The following is a 16683-nucleotide window of genomic DNA, read 5'->3' as shown; positions in this document are numbered from 1 at the left end:
TGAATGGAATTTTCCTTTTTTGAAATCCATAGAAGTTTTACAGTTAATTTTGAATGGAATTTTCCTTTTTTGAAATCCATAGTAGTTTTACAGTTAATTTTGAATGGAATTTTCCTTTTTTGAAATCCATGGAACTTTTACAGTTAATTTTGAATGGAATTTTCCTTTTTTGAAATCCATAGTAGTTTTACAGTTAATTTTTAATGGAAATTTCCTTTTTTGAAATCCATGGAACTTTTGCAGCTAATTTTGAATGGAATTTTCCTTTTTTGAAATCCATAGTAGTTTTACAGTTAATTTTGAATGGAATTTTCCTTTTTTGAAATCCATAGTAGTTTTACAGTTAATTTTTAATGGAATTTTGCTTTTTTGAAATCCATGGATCTTTTACAGTTAATTTTTAATGGAATTTTCTTTTTTTGAAATCCAAGGAACTTTTACAGTTTATTTTTAATGGAATTTTCCTTTTTTGAAATGCATGGAACTTTTAGAGTTAATTTTGAATGGAATTTTCCTTTTTTGAAATCCATGGAACTTTTGCAGCTAATTTTGAATGGAATTTTCCTTTTTTGAAATCCATAGTAGTTTTACAGTTAATTTTTATTGGAATTTTCCTTTTTTGAAATCCATGGAGCTTTTACAGTTAATTTTGAATGGAATTTTCCTTTTTTGAAATCCATAGAAGTTTTACAGCTAATTTTTATTGGAATTTGCATTTTTTTTATTAAACCACTTCATTAACACGAAGAAAATTAAATTCTTTCCATATAATTCTAAAGCAACAAAATATTTTATATGATCTTTATTCAAAATAAAAACTGTACCTTTAAACTGCTCAAATATTACAAACAGCATATTTCGAAGGCGAATTAATCTTCTTTTATTGTATAGTAAGCAAAAAAAAAAAAGGAAGAAAACAAAATAATCACCCTAAATAAATTTTAATGAGAGAGTGACCTCAAATATTCTATTTATTTACAAATATTTAGTGAAATGATATTTCTAGTTGAGAAATCGCAAACGAAAACATATTATAAATTTTTTTTAAATACTTTTTTCTCCAACTTACATACTTTCTTTTCTTGATGGCTTATGATTTCTGATCCCCAAAATATAGGGGGTAGTCGCAATCTGGGAAATATGGTCCCAATAATTTGGTCAGTAGAGCGGGTGAAAGTTTTGACCCCTTAATGTTAATTTTACTTTTTACTTATTTCCCCAATCTCGAAATTTTTTTCAAACAAATCGAATAAATTTTCTGCACCATTATAAAATTCGCTTATCTAAAGATGCAAAAACAATATGCATTCACTCAAAAAATAATTTTATTAATTATTTATAATTTTTTTATAGCTTAATAATAATCGAAAACATTTTGAATTATAAATCATACGAATTTTACATAAATTATTTAAAGAATGTAATTTTCTTTGACAAAATACAATATTAGAACGAAATCGGTTGAATAGTTCCCGAGTAGTCGAATTTTAAACAGCTGACTTCCTTAAATTCGATTTTTCAAGAAGTATTCGACCAAGTACTATGAGACCCTAGAACGGGAAAATCCGATCATTTTAGATCAAAAGTTATTATAGGTAATTCGTTTTTTTTTTAATTAAATTGTTTGCAAACTGTACATTAGTTATTAATACATTACAGCTAGGTTTATATGACAGATTTTTAATTTAAATTAAAGCTAAATTTTTTTAAAAATTAAAACAAAAATTTATTTCATTTTTCTTTAAAAATATACTATTTATGTATTACGTTTGTAAAAATAAGCAGTGTCTAAAATTTCAATATCGACTCCCAACTGCAATTTTCAAAAAAACTTAAATATCCAATTCTAAAAAGTCCGCTTTTAGCGGAATGCACCTTTATATCCAACGGCTTTCAGTGAGGTTTTGATATTCTCTCTGGAAAAGTATGATTAGTTTTTGATCGCACTGCTCTTTTTTTTCAAACAATTCTTACAAAGGAACCATCTGTGGTGTTAAGAGCAAATTTCAACTCTGAAAATTCCTTTGTTTAGCAATGATTAGGAAGAAAACTCAACGATCGTTCCATTATTAAGCTAGCTTCGTCATTAATGCACCAGAAATACGTCAGTAAAGTGTTTGTTTGATTCTGATGGGCTTATATTCTTTAAAGCTAATTCACACAAGTAAAATGAATAATAAAATAAATAAATATTGAAAAAAATTCTTCTTGGTCATACTTAAAAATACTTCATAATAATCTCCTAAATACGTAAAAAGGGAGTAAGTAGTTTTACTGACTTAGGATCAATTATTACTATTGACAACAGAATGGGGCTCCTGAAATAAAAAAACCGGCTCTATCTGGCAAATAGGGCTCTCTATGGGCTGAGAAGTTTTATTGAATCTAGGTTTCTTTCGATAAGAACAAAGTTCTTAATCTACAAAACTCTTGTCAGGCCAGTCTTGACATACGCTTCTGAAGATTGGACAATGACAAAACTGGAGGAAAAGTGCAGCACAATATTTGAGAGATAGATTTTGCGGAGAGTATACTTGGTGGTGTAAATGAAAACAATAACTGGAGAAGGAGATTTAACTTTGAACTGTACGAGATTTATAAACAACCTGATATTATTAAATACATAAAAATAAATAGAATGAATTGGATGGTCCACGTGATTCGAATGAGTGATGAATAAACAATAAAAAAGATACTGCTTTTTAGACCCACTGGAACAAGAAAGCGGGGAAGGCCGCGGTTGAAACTATTAAACATTTGACGCAAGGAATTTCGCCTGGTACCCAATTAGCGAAAAATTACTAATTGCTGTTCTAGAAATATGTAATATCAACTATGCACATAAACGATGTGGTACTTTTCCTTGGGACTAGAACAAATTAGGTTACCTTTTTTCATGTTACATAAGGAACAACAAACATGTGCCTTATCCCTGAGAACTATTATAAGTCACCTATTAAAAAAATATCTAGGCAAATAAAACTATCTAAAAAATATCTTTTTCATTTAGAAATAAAAAAAATAATAAAAATTATACTTTTTACAATTTTTTTTCGAAACTGTATCTCATTATCGATGTCCTTAAAGAACTGAAAGAAAGAAATTATGGGCTACCCTTTTTTCACAGTAACTCTTTCAATTATTTTTGTCACTTAATTGTTTCTAAAGTCATAAATTTTTTTTATTATTATTTATATTTCCCAATAAAAATTTTCAAAAAAAAAACAAAAAGCAAATATGAAACAATTATTCATAAATCTTTTCTAAAGAAAAAGTAACAATACGCCACGCATTGAAATCTATCAATTATTTAGCTAATTCGCAGTCTTCTTTTCAGTAAGCATGCCCGCCAGATATACTTAAACATCAAAACCTGCTTACATTTCTTTCAAGTCAAAGTAAAACATTTTTTTTTTTCAAGTCATTCTTCGAATTTATTGCCAATTAATTACTTTTTTTTCAAACTTTAATATTTTACGCTAACTTCATATTTCTAGATAAAGAGCTTCCTTGTGCATTCATTTTAATTTCTATAGCCCAGGTACAATCAATCCATTGAGCAACGTTTTATTACGTTTGTTCCGAAATGTACGCTTGATTCCAACTGGTTTCTGCCCTACGGCGCAAGTAATAAATTAATTTGAAAACAAAAAGCCTATCATTTGTGATTCATTAGATGGGAAGCCGGTTCTATTATTAAGAGAACAACTAATGACTTGGCTACAGAGCTTTTGTTGGCTTATTAAGCTCGCCAAAGGATGATGTTGAGGAGGTTAGTTAGACATTAAATTCAGTGTGTGCTAGACGTTAAATTCAATTTTAGTGATGGACGAAAGAAAGTTGGCTTTTATTCATAATGTTATCGTACTTCATCGTGTATTGTAACTTTAAAAAAATGCTCTTTTTTAGGTTTTCAAACCATTGATCAGGCTATTATAATGAGAACAACTAATGACTTGGCTACAGAGCTTTTGTTGGCTTATTAAGCTCGCCAAAGGATGATGTTGAGGAGGTTAGTTAGACATTAAATTCAGTGTGTGCTAGACGTTAAATTCAATTTTAGTGATGGACGAAAGAAAGTTGGCTTTTATTCATAATGTTATCGTACTTCATCGTGTATTGTAACTTTAAAAAAATGCTCTTTTTTAGGTTTTCAAACCATTGATCAGGCTATTATAATGAGAACAACTAATGACTTGGCTACAGAGCTTTTGTTGGCTTATTAAGCTCGCCAAAGGATGATGTTGAGGAGGTTAGTTAGACATTAAATTCAGTGTGTGCTAGACGTTAAATTCAATTTTAGTGATGGACGAAAGAAAGTTGGCTTTTATTCATAATGTTATCGTACTTCATCGTGTATCGTAACTTTAAAAAAATGCTCTTTTTTAGGTTTTCAAACCATTGATCAGGCTATTATAATGAGAACAACTAATGACTTGGCTACAGAGCTTTTGTTGGCTTATTAAGCTCGCCAAAGGATGATGTTGAGGAGGTTAGTTAGACATTAAATTCAGTGTGTGCTAGACGTTAAATTCAATTTTAGAATTGGAAGAAAGAAAGTTGGTTTTTATTCATAATGTTATCGTACTTCATCGTGTATCCCTACTCAAACAAAATGCTCTTTTTTAGGTTTTTAAACCATTGATTAGGCTATTATAATGAGAACAACTAATGACTTGGCTACAGAGCTTTTGTTGGCTTATTAAGCTCGCCAAAGGATGATGTTGAGGTTAGTTAAACGTTAAATTCAGTGTGTGCTAGACGTTAAATTAAATTTTAGTGTTGGAAGAAGGAAAGCTGGTTTTTATTCATGTTAACGTACTTCATCGTGCATTCTAACTTAAAAAAAATACTTTTTTTTAGGTTTTTAAACCATTGATTAAGCTATTATTATGAGAACAACTAATGACTTGGCTACAGAACTTTTGTTGGCTTAGTAAACTCGCCAAAGGATGGCGTTGAGGAGGTTAATTAGACGTTAAATTCCATTTTAGTGTTGGACGAAAGAAAGTTGGTTTTTATTCATAATGTTATCGTACTTCATCGTGTATCCTTACTTTAACATAATACTGTTTTAGGGTGTTTAAATCATTGATTAGGCTTGTAAACTTTTGCTTAATAGCGAAAGAGGCGTTGTGAATGCTCAGAGAAAATTCCTGAAAATAGGAATGTAATTTATGTAATCATTTGAAGTATTAAAAAAACGTCATTTTTTTAAAAAGGGAAAAAATCAGAGAAATGATTTATATTTACATAAATCTAAATTTATGCTTCAAATTGCTTTTTATATAAATTTAGATCGAAACTATTTTATGGGAAAAGTTTTATCGTTTCTACTTCAATAACATCAAAAATTCTTTTATTTTTTAAAGGGATTAATTTTTTGAAAAAAACTTAACTTTAATAACTAAGTAGAGGCCAATACCGCACACCCTTAATCCTTTCGCAAGCTAATCAATGTGGTCTCCTACCAGCTCACTGCCATATTTTACGCTCACAAACATATTTTACGATCATTCCACTTCAGGTCACGTGTTTTTTTTTTTTTTTTAAGCGGGCGTAGTTTGAAATATTTTTTTTTCAAATGCGTATTTCAATCTATGTCCATTTTGTAAAAACGCATTTTGATCTCCCATTTTTTACTATTTCTGTATACTACTTCTCACCCGTCTCACACCTACTACAGTTATGACGTAAAATACCCCAGTAGACGGATCACGGGATAGAGTCCCCTTTCTGTCAGGCTAACCGTGGGAAGTCTTCTTGGTTTTCCTCTCTATGTAACGCAAATGCGAGTTAGTTCCACCAAAAAGTCCTCCACGAAGGGAAATTTCTCCCTATACTTGATCCAAAAGTTCCCTCGTCTTTTGGATTGGGTTCAAAATTACAAGGCTACGGAGTTGAACATCAGTAATCGTAAACTTAAAAATGGGTTGGCTGTTCAAAGACAGTGATAAAATAAAATTAAATATTCATGTATACCATAAATTACTATCCTTTCAAACGGACATTTCCTATGCCCATTTTCTTAAATGTGCCATTTTCTAAATGTGCCATTTTCTAAATGTGCCATTTTCTTAATGTACCATTTCAAACGTCTATTTTTTAATACTAAGTTGCACTAATTTTCGATAAACTCGTTTTTCGAGATATGTCCATATTTTTAAAACGTGTATTCTGAACTGCGTCTAAATTAAATATCAAATCAATTCTTCCATTTGATTTGGAACGTAACTTACCAAATCAAATGGAAGAAATTTGATCACAAAATACAGAAGAATAAACGGTAAACGTATAAAAATCGGATATTTCTTTTCTTTCCTATTTTTAATTATATATTGCTTTCACCATATCATATATAATGTTAAACAACGTCCATCTGAACAACAGAGTCAGATAATAAATCCATCGCATACACTACAGTAAGGAGGAAAAAAACATAAGTCGATTTCATTTAGTAAATTATTCCGAAAATATATAGCAAGCAGAATATAGAGTTCAAAACAGATAATAAAAACTCGCTTTAATTCCATCTCTAAAATAAAGATAATATTTCCTAATCTTTTATTACCAATCTTTCCAAAATAAAACCTGAAAAACGAATCAGAAATAAGTTTTTTTTTCCTTTATCTTTCCGAAACTATAAAATCTCGTATCACAGATATAGAGCAGCACTAAAAAACAGTTACTTTTCTACTTTTAAAAATCTCCTAGCTAAGTGGTTCACTGAATATACTACTTTTAAGGTATAAAACAGCCGATAGCGATTAATTTTTTTGTTCCGAACTGGCCGAATATAAGCTGCAATTCTCAATTTATCACCGAATTACATATAGAGATATTGCTAGTTCATTTAATGCAGACGTACCTTTTTCGGAGATTTTTTTTCTGTTCTAAAATAGGTACATTAGCTTACTGATGATAACAAAGTAATGATTGAAGAAGAAGAAAAAAAATTGGTTGTGTCCATTATCTGATAAGGGAAGGGGTAGTAAAAAAACGGTGCTACCTTGAATTATATCTGAGCATTTGTTGCCAAAGTGATGTGGGGAAAAAAAAAGTTTTCAGTAAATCAACCATTTTACGATTCGGTTAAGCGGAAACTTTTAATTACCAAATTTCCGCTTTTTTTTTCCTTTCCTACATCAAATCGCTCACATTTTTATCGAAGAGAAGCTGCGTGAACGTATAATTTTGAAAGACTGTTATCAAAGTGAGCGAAAACATTTTAGAAACTGATAAGGTTTGATTATAGTTAACATGAAAAAAATACTTTTGAGTTTAGAAAATAAATTACTTTTTAAATTATCATTCACTAACTAAAAGTGTTGGAAAATCTTAAAAAAATTAAAAAAATCTTTGTAACTATACAGAGATGCCAACTGCTCCGGACACGCCAACATTATTGAAAAAACGGTAAATAACTACAAACTAAATTTCGCAAATATTTGACTATTTTTGCTTGCTTTTTAACAGGTATAGCATGACATAACTACTATGAAGTGGTGAATTATATAAGCCTACGAATTATTTGGAAATAGTGGTGGATAAAAATCTACTAAGTTGAATTTATTAACCCAAGAATAACCATTTGATAAACTATCACTTTAAAATATTAATTTCCTGTCCGGAGCAAGTTGGCATCTCTGACTATATACTATTTTCACCATACAGAGAGCAAAAAACTTACCACCTTGAGTAACTTTTGATCTAATGATCGGATCTTCACGTTCTAGGACGCAATCTTAATGGCTAGAGGGGTTGACTTCAAATATGCTAACTAATCAGAGCAGACTTTTAGGTTACAGAATCAGACACAAAAAAGTACAGTATCTGATTAAATATGCATTTTTTTTATCGACGAATACGGATTTCTTATTCCCAAAGCATATGGGATAGCTGCTATTTAGGAAATATAGTCCCATAAGTTAAATCAGATGCCTGAAAAGAATAAATAATTTGTTTAAAAAATTCTCGAGAGATGGCGAAATACGCAAAAATTTAAATTACCATTAAAGGGTTAACTTTGGGCCGTTCTTCTTTCCAAATTATTAAGACTATTCCAAGAATGCGGCTACCCTCTATACTTTAGGGGTGTAAGAAATCCGAAAACGTCGAAAAAAAGTATGTTTGTTCAAGTACGTTTTTGTGTCTGATTTCGTAACTTAAAATATCGTCAGTATTAATTAATTAGCATATTTCAAAACACTTCAAGTTTGAGTCCTAGCATGTGATATAGCGAGCTCGACATTTATTCAGGAAGGGCCGGTTTTTTTTCCGGCACACTATACAAATAACTCGAAACTTGAGAATTTTTCTTACTACAATCTAAGAAAAAATGGTTCAACGGTGAAGCATACATTCAGTAATTTCAATCATAATATCGTTCAAACTTGCTGCAACTTTAAGAAAGTGTTAAATTGAACCGTGTTCTGATAAAAATCAGCCACAATGTAGCATAATCGATTATAAAAATATCACTTTTAACGATCATATAGTTCAGTCTGCGAAAAGGTAAAGATCTCAGAAAATTTGCTCAGTATTATGCCTCAATACATCCCGAAATTACGAACAGCGATTTTTTTATTTCAAAACATTTTAATTTTTAAATCTAAGAAAAACAGCATAAATGTGATGCCTTTATAGCACAGCCTTTTGGGTGTTAGATATTAAAAAAATAATAATAATAAATCTAAAAGTTAGGCATTATTTGATAAAAGGAATAATTTTCAGACTCTCTTCCGAGAATAAACAAAAGCTGTTGTATTCATACAATCTATTTGTCTTCTTTATAGGGCAAACAACAGACAATAAAATAAAATACTACTCTTCAAGACAAAAACAGATCGATGATCAAAGTTTTTCTCCCCTACCGATTCTACACACCCCTTGTGCCACCCTCAACTGTGGACAACGAATTGAATTAATTATGACCCTTGGACAAGATCCAGGTACACCTTTGGGAAAATTCGAAAGGAACCCAAGAAAATAAAATAAAAAAAAGGTGACCATGGAACTGAAAAACATTGAATGGACATTAAAAAGGCTGGGAATTTTTTCGTCTGAGCACGCAATAGCGTTTTTTTATGCTCCAAGTAAAATGCTTTTAAGTAATGGAATGTTTTATTCTTATGTATTTTACTAATTGTTCGCACAAGCCATAGGAAAGATAAAGTGACTAAACTGACCCTTTAAATTCAATTTGTGGTCGGGTATGTTACTTTTGGTGTCATTAGGTGGATAAGTACTTGGTTTTACACCAAATAAAGCTTCTAAATATGTAAATGGAATATAGAATAATTTAGTTCAAAGATTTAAAAAACAGAAATTTTGATAAACAGATTATAAAATCCAATACAATAAGTTATAAGCAAGGTATGCTGTTCTCGTCCCAGTTTAAAAGTATAAATGATATAATTAAATAAAAAAACAGGGTATTTGTAATTGCGCAAATACATATTTATCGTACACGTACATTATAGTACTGCAATATACGGTATAGTAACATTATGGTAAGGATACTATGATATTATACTATGGTACATGAAATTCTGCATACAGGGTATTTAAAAACTTTCAGGGTATTATGAAAGCAATTAATTTCGACACTTAGTATTAGCCCTTTAAATTTATATATATTATAATATTATATATATTATAATATTATATATATAAATTAGGTATATAAATTAAAATATATTTCGAAAAATCAATTTTTTTAATCAGTTTTTGGGAATATTATTTTAACATTGACAATATTAGCAATAGAAAGAAAGCATACGACCAACATCTTGCCTTTAAAAAACTTACGTTTTTTTTTCCAACTGAACAATAGGAATCAAATTGGTCATAGATATCTATAATATTAAAGCCAGAAAACTGATAAAAAGACAAATAATTGATATAATACTCATAAGCATGTGTTCGAAAGAGCGATTTATTTGTAACGACGGCCCAGGGCGGGCCGAGGCCTTCTGCCTTAGGTTGAAGACTTCGCCTGGACTACTTTTTCTAGACCTGGTCTGTCAGTGCTTCACTCAAACCACTTTAAAGTCCGACTCCGAATTGAACAACATAGATATTTAAATTAACATCAAAATTCAAGAGGTAAAAAGTGCAAAAACAATAAAGTTTTGTAAAATAATACTGGTATTGCATTGTCAGTTCCGCAATTTATAGTCCTGGCGATCAAGGCGAAAAATAAAACTTTAAATATGACAATGCTTGCACACAAACTTACTGCAGTTGTTGCATTAACGAAAGTAATTTTTTACCCAGGACACGAAATTTAATTATGCTTAAATTCTCGGAAATCTTTTATTCTCTCAGTCATATTAAAGAACTAAACTCAACTGCACTAAACGTACTAAATAGATTTTTAAAAGTGACTTTAAATGAAGGAATCATTGAAATTAATTTTTAAATGTATTATTTTAAAATTAATTATTATTTAAAAAATTAATCTTGCAAAAAATATTTTATAATTATCACCTGTGGAATATTAAAATGAGCCACCTTAAAATTCCAATGATTACAATTAAATTGCACACAGCGTAACACAAAGCTTGAAACACTTTACGAAACATGTCCTGCATATGACGTAATAAAATAATCAAAATATTAACAAGTTTAATTTTCGAATCTTCATAAAAAAGAATAAAGAAAACGAAAAGAAAACATTACATCTAAAGAAGAACATGTAAGTAATATAATATAATCAACCGTCATGAGCCATTACCACCACCCATTTTTCAACGAGAAAAAAAAATGGTTTCATTATTCAAAAGCAATGGGTAATCTTAACAGTTGGTTGAATCTACCCATGCAATTGACAAGGTTCCGAAATTTAATCTGTAATTCTCAGCATACCAGAATTAAGCAGCAAGGGTATGACTGGTTTTATGAACGAACTTTTTTTTTTTTTGCAACCCCATCCATCGAAATTAGGATCACATTCAATTTAGATGCTCTTTATTAAAGGTTATGCTGTCTAGGTTATGAAGAAATGCTCTGATAGAATCTAGTGCAGACTGATGGTGGGTTAATTTGCCCCAGGGTTTAATTTCAGTGTGTGGTCTAATGAGAAAACGTTTTATAAAAATAGCCTAACGATTTAAACTGAATTAGATTTACAAGCGAAAGTAAATTATTTAATTGTTTAATGATATAGCAAAGGAAATGTGTAAAATATAAACATCTATAAATTTATTGTTCATATTTTATGAAAACTATTTCTCAGCGTACCTTTTATGAAAACGATTTCTCAGCAAGCGAAAGTAAATTATTTAATTGTTTAATGACATAGCAAAGGAAATGTGTAAAATATAAACATCTATAAATTTATTGTTCATATTTTATGAAAACTATTTCTCAGTGTACCTTTTAAGAAAACGATTTCTCAGCAAGCGAAAGTAAATTATTTAATTGTTTAATGATATAGCAAAGGAAATGTGTAAAATATAAATATCTATTAATTTACTGTTAATATTTTAAGAAAACGATTTCTCAGCGTACCTTTTATGAAAACGATTTCTCAACCTACCTTTTATGAAAACGATTTCTCAGCAAGCGAAAGTAAGTTATTTAATTGTTTAATGACATAGCAAAGGAAATGTGTAAAATATAAATTTATTGTTAATATTTTATGAAAACGATTTCTCAGCGTACCTTTAATGAAAACGATTTCTCAGCAAGCGAAAGTAAATTATTTAATTGTTTAATGACATAGCAAAGGAAATGTGTAAAATATAAATATCTATAAATTTATTGTTAATATTTTATGAAAACTATTTCTCAGCGTACCTTTGATGAAAACGATTTCTCAGCAAGCAAAAGTAAATTATTTAATTGTTTAATGACATAGCCAAGGAAATGTGTAAAATATAAATATCTATGAATTTATTGTTAATGTTTTATGGAAACGATTTAGTATATTTTAACTGAAGATTGAAATGTTTTGTTTTATTTATACAACTACAAAAGATATTTACATATATTATAAATTCCAATTATAGAGCTTACAACGAAAAATATTATAATGTCAAGTATTAACGGGGGTGGTACGATGGTCTGGTCTGGTCTGCTACTGGTAATTTATTTAAGACAGGAATTAAGTTTTGAGTCGTTACCATAAGTGATGGAAAATGAAGGAAATAATTACAACATCATTATTTTTACAAATTCTTTCCAATGAATAAAATCACTTGTAGTTGTTTAAATAAAAGTTATTCCAAAAACATCAATTTAACAAACTGTTAGCAAAAATTATAAACAAATTAATGATTGCTGTTTTTAATAACAGTTTATGAATACAAAATTATATTTAGAATATTACGTCTATTTGAAAATCTTGAATGGTTTTAAGCATATAAAAATATTTTTTGTTAAATAAATTCTATTCTTAAAAATGTCTTAAAAATCTATTTAATAAGCGACGATAGTTTAAGTCAGGTTTCACTTTAAATCAGTTCTGATTAAAGATCATTCAAACCATTATATTCAGTGCTATGTATTATGTATTTATACAGGTTGTCCAAAATTAGACGGATGATTTTCAAACATTTATAACTAGAAAAATTTATGTAGCAGCATATGTTCGTTTTAGTTTTAAAATTTCCCAACTGATGGCGCTGCACATCTCATTTGAATCGTTCTTTCCGTTATATTTTGATGCATTTATATTCAGTCGTTCTCATGTAATAAGAATGATTATAATTGTAGGTTCGAGCACTGATTAAATGATAATCGATTCGAGCATTTGTATAAGTCTCTATTCTTCAGTTCCGTTATTTGTTTTAAGCCCGACACCCTAACATTAAAAACAAATTCTAATGTAATTTTCATATTAAAAGATTCCGGTTTGTATTATTCAAGTTTTTATTTATTTGTTAATGATAGTTTTTATTTATTAGTGTCTGCAGTGCTATATGCTGAAAAATAATTGAAATGAAATCCCGAATTTTGAGAGAGAAAAATGCATGGCCTCTCACGTGATTTTGACGTCATAAATTTTTAAAAACATCCAGTCTACTTTAGGCCGGTTAAGTACTTTGACGTAAATCGAAACGGAGTACAATAAATCATATTGTCTATTCGAATAAAATTACTTCCTGAAATTTGGTTTGAATTGGGATGAGATGAAAAATCCGAGCAGCCTCAACAAATGGAATCAAAATTAACAAGAATTTAGGTGGGAGAAAATTTTATTTAAATTGAAAAATAAATACTTTTCCCTGTGATTCCTATATTACTTGATTGTATTACTGTTTACTTTTCTGGTGCTTAAATTACTTTTAGAACATTAATTAACTTAGAAGTAATCTTTTTAAAATTAATTTTAAAGGGTGTAGAACCATAAAATCATTCGATTTTTTTTGCAATACTAATATGGTGCAAAATTGAACCATATTATGGTACTTTTTTTTACTAATATTATACTTAAACTTGGACAGAAACATGAGTCAATTCAACATCTTATTAAAACCTCAGTTAATTCGCATCAATTCAGTACCTCCATGTTCAATTTACCGATATTATAGTTAAACCAATTTTTCTGAAATTCTAATATACATCTTTTACAACCCATTTCCTTCGTCAATACCGAATACCATTTATTGCCTTAATTATCCGAATTTATTTTATAACCGAGAAAATAAAATCGAGCACGTGTGAAAAGTAAAGCTAATGCAGTTTTGTTTAAGTATGAATAATTTTTTAAATTGCTCGTTCATAGTAAGTATATCTCGGTCGCACTTCTCTAAAGATCTATACAACCATAATAATTTTTCATAATTTTAAACCCAACCAATAAATATTTTATTACAGTCCAGTAATTTAGCTAACCGTGTTTGATACAGCCACCAATGCTCTGGACGGCTTCAAATAGTGATTAATTACGTCTACTGTCGGCTCAGATTTCAGGATAGTAATTAAAATATTGAATCCCACCAGACCATGAATCACCAGGCATCTGTTTCGAAATCAACACCCCCTGTCGAACACTTGGCTCGTTATGAGCCTTTGCTTTAGTCCCTGATGTTCAAAATGAGGAATTCCAGTGGCGCTAAATACTGGCGCAAATTCCTCTGGCCCGGTGAGCATCAACGCCAACTAGAGAAACTCTAGCTAATTACAAGTCTTCGTCGGTTTCTGAATTAAGTTTTCTGTTAATAAACGGGGAAACTAACTCAGAACTGCTGCTGCCATCGCCGAATTCGAAATCTCATGTAGATAATTGGAACTAATTTGCAGAGGAAGACGCTTGGTGGCGCTATGTCTCTTAATGACGTCATCATCTGCCAAACAGAGCTCATTACACACTTTCTTCTTGTGAGAATCTTTTCTCTAAATGGACGCCTTGAACAGTAATTCAATGAAAGCAGAAGAAGTGAAGTGAAGTTGATGGAGTTGAAAATAAAGGCGGAGAATACGCATTCAAATTTAATTGGACGGGGCGTTTTAATCGAGATGAGTTCTGGATATAAGTTCAAATGCGCTTCAATTTCGAATATGCTTAATGAAGCAGTTCCGCATCGACGTAAAAATTACAATTTTTCTGACTACAAACTGAGTTTTGTAAATGGTTAAATTTATCGATGCATCTAAGAAAAATTGAGTTTAAAGACTTGGCTAATGATTCTATGAAAAAGGGGTGAGCGTCTGCTCAAAATTTTAATTAGCAACTGATTTTTCAAAATTTATTGATCAAAAACTTTAGTCGTACCCAGAAAATTGTAAAGTGAATAAATTTGTTTCTGAAATATGTTAATAATGGTCTTGTTTTTAATAAAATAAATAGAAAAAGAATTGAGAAAACTCAAACTTGAAATAATTTAATAAACTTAACATCGGTTAAACCGATTTCAATTACATATTATTTAGTGAAAAAACTGAGCTTTGTAGAACGAAATTAACCAATTAGTGTCGCTGTAAAAAGGTTAAAATTGAACAACAAAGTTTTTTCTTTCATGAATTTATATTGCTTAGTAAATATTAAATAAGTATAACTACTCCAGTCGATATTCGATGGCAACAACAAGTATTTGAACTTAACAAAATCACAAAAAAAGAACAAGACAATGTCAAGTAATTATCGCCTTACAAAGTTTTAGTGTCTCACTAATATTATTCTAACTTATGCTCAAATTCTTTATCAAGTATTCTTAAGAGCAACAAAATTATAAAAGATAATTTTTAAGGATATGTAATTTTATGTTTTAATATGAAAGTTGTGTAGATAAAAACTTGTACAGAAAATTAATTTTTTTATATTGAGTGTTATTTTCATACGTATATTTTTGAAATAAACACAAATCGCGAAAAAATACCATGAATTTTTAAAAAAAACTTAATTTAAAAAAGTGTTTGGAAACTTCTTAACCTTTTTTACAAATTATTCCTCGCTGCAAAAATTTCAGCATGAAATTACGGTAAAAAGTACTGGTCCCCTGAGTGCTGAGGTATTTTTACCGTAAAATTTTACGGAACAAAAAATACGCCGTTATTTTTACACAGTAACATTACCTTTTTCATTGTAATTAAATGTATACTATTGTAAAAATTATAGTCCATAATTTTGCGGTAAAAATAGGTTTTACTGTAAAATGAATTTTACGGATACAGTGGACAGGGTACCAATACTTTTTACTGTAACAAACTTAGATATTTTCCACTAAGTTTTTTTTACTGTGATTTTTCAACCAAAGAAAAAAAACATCTCAAATAAAAATAAAATACGAATTCTCCCTAAAAGTGTTAGAAATTTTCAAACCTACTTACCATTGTGAAGGAGTTAAAGGTAATTTATAACCTAAAAGAAAAAAGAATACACTATTAGTATTTATTTAGTATTTCAATTATAAACATATAATAAATGTTTTTTTTTAAATATATCAAAAATGGGCAAAATATTTATTTCAATAGGATATTTCTTCAAAAATCAATATCCTAATATTAACCAAGGCATCCATGTCAAAATAATTTCTTGATACAAACAACTCAGTATTAAATTTATTATTGATTTGTTGTTATTGCAGATTCTTTAGAAACATGCCCGATCTTTCAATTTATTATCAATTAATTATTACTCTAACTATCAATCTATCAGTTTACTAAGGGAATTATCAGCATTACAGAGACTAGATATTGATTGTATTGTTTTATCACATTTTATTTTATTTTATAACCGTCGTTGATCAACAAACCCAATTTTTGGGTATACGACTACTAATGCTCAACGCCGTAGCCTTGTAATTTTGAACCCAATCCAGAAGACAAGGGAACTCCTGGATCAAGTATTGGGAAATATTTGCCTTCGCGGAGGACTTTTTTTTATGGAACTAACCCAGGGAACTAACCAGCATTTACGTTACATGGAGAGGAAGACCGCGAGAACCTCCCACGGTTAGCCTGACGGCAAGGGGACTCTAACCCACGATCAGTCTACCACTGAGGATACTTCACGTCAAAACTGCAGTCGGTGTAAGCCGGATACGGATTTGTATCGTCCAGCCATCGCTGAGATTCGAACCCGGTTTACCTCATTGGAAGGCTAATGCTCTATCTCCTGAGCCATGAAAACTTCATTTACTTCATAAATATTCAAATATTAAAAAAAAAAAGCTCTATCCTCTTAGCCATCAGGGTTCCGGTTCACGTTATTGTAAAAAAATAAGTGGAACAGCT

The 16683-nt window shown here is 29.8% G+C and overlaps 1 protein-coding gene across 11 annotated transcripts in view; it reads right to left on the bottom strand.

Moving 5' to 3' along the window:
- The window catches only part of LOC107437287 (tyrosine-protein phosphatase Lar), a 503821-nt gene that overhangs the window by 414936 nt on the left and 72202 nt on the right, over window positions 1-16683 (bottom strand). For all 11 annotated transcript variants that reach the window (XM_071177243.2, XM_071177266.2, XM_071177251.2 and 8 more), the window contains exon 2: window positions 15778-15808. The gene's annotated coding sequence lies outside the window, so the exon portion shown is untranslated. The remainder of the gene's footprint in view (window positions 1-15777; window positions 15809-16683) is intronic.

Source organism: Parasteatoda tepidariorum, chromosome 3, assembly GCF_982258835.1.
Source record: "Parasteatoda tepidariorum strain Cologne lab strain chromosome 3, Ptep-v5.0, whole genome shotgun sequence".
NCBI classification, from domain to species: Eukaryota; Metazoa; Arthropoda; class Arachnida; order Araneae; family Theridiidae; genus Parasteatoda; species Parasteatoda tepidariorum.
The sequence above is the reverse complement of the archived record's forward strand: the minus strand, read 5'-3'. Positions and strand labels throughout refer to the sequence as shown.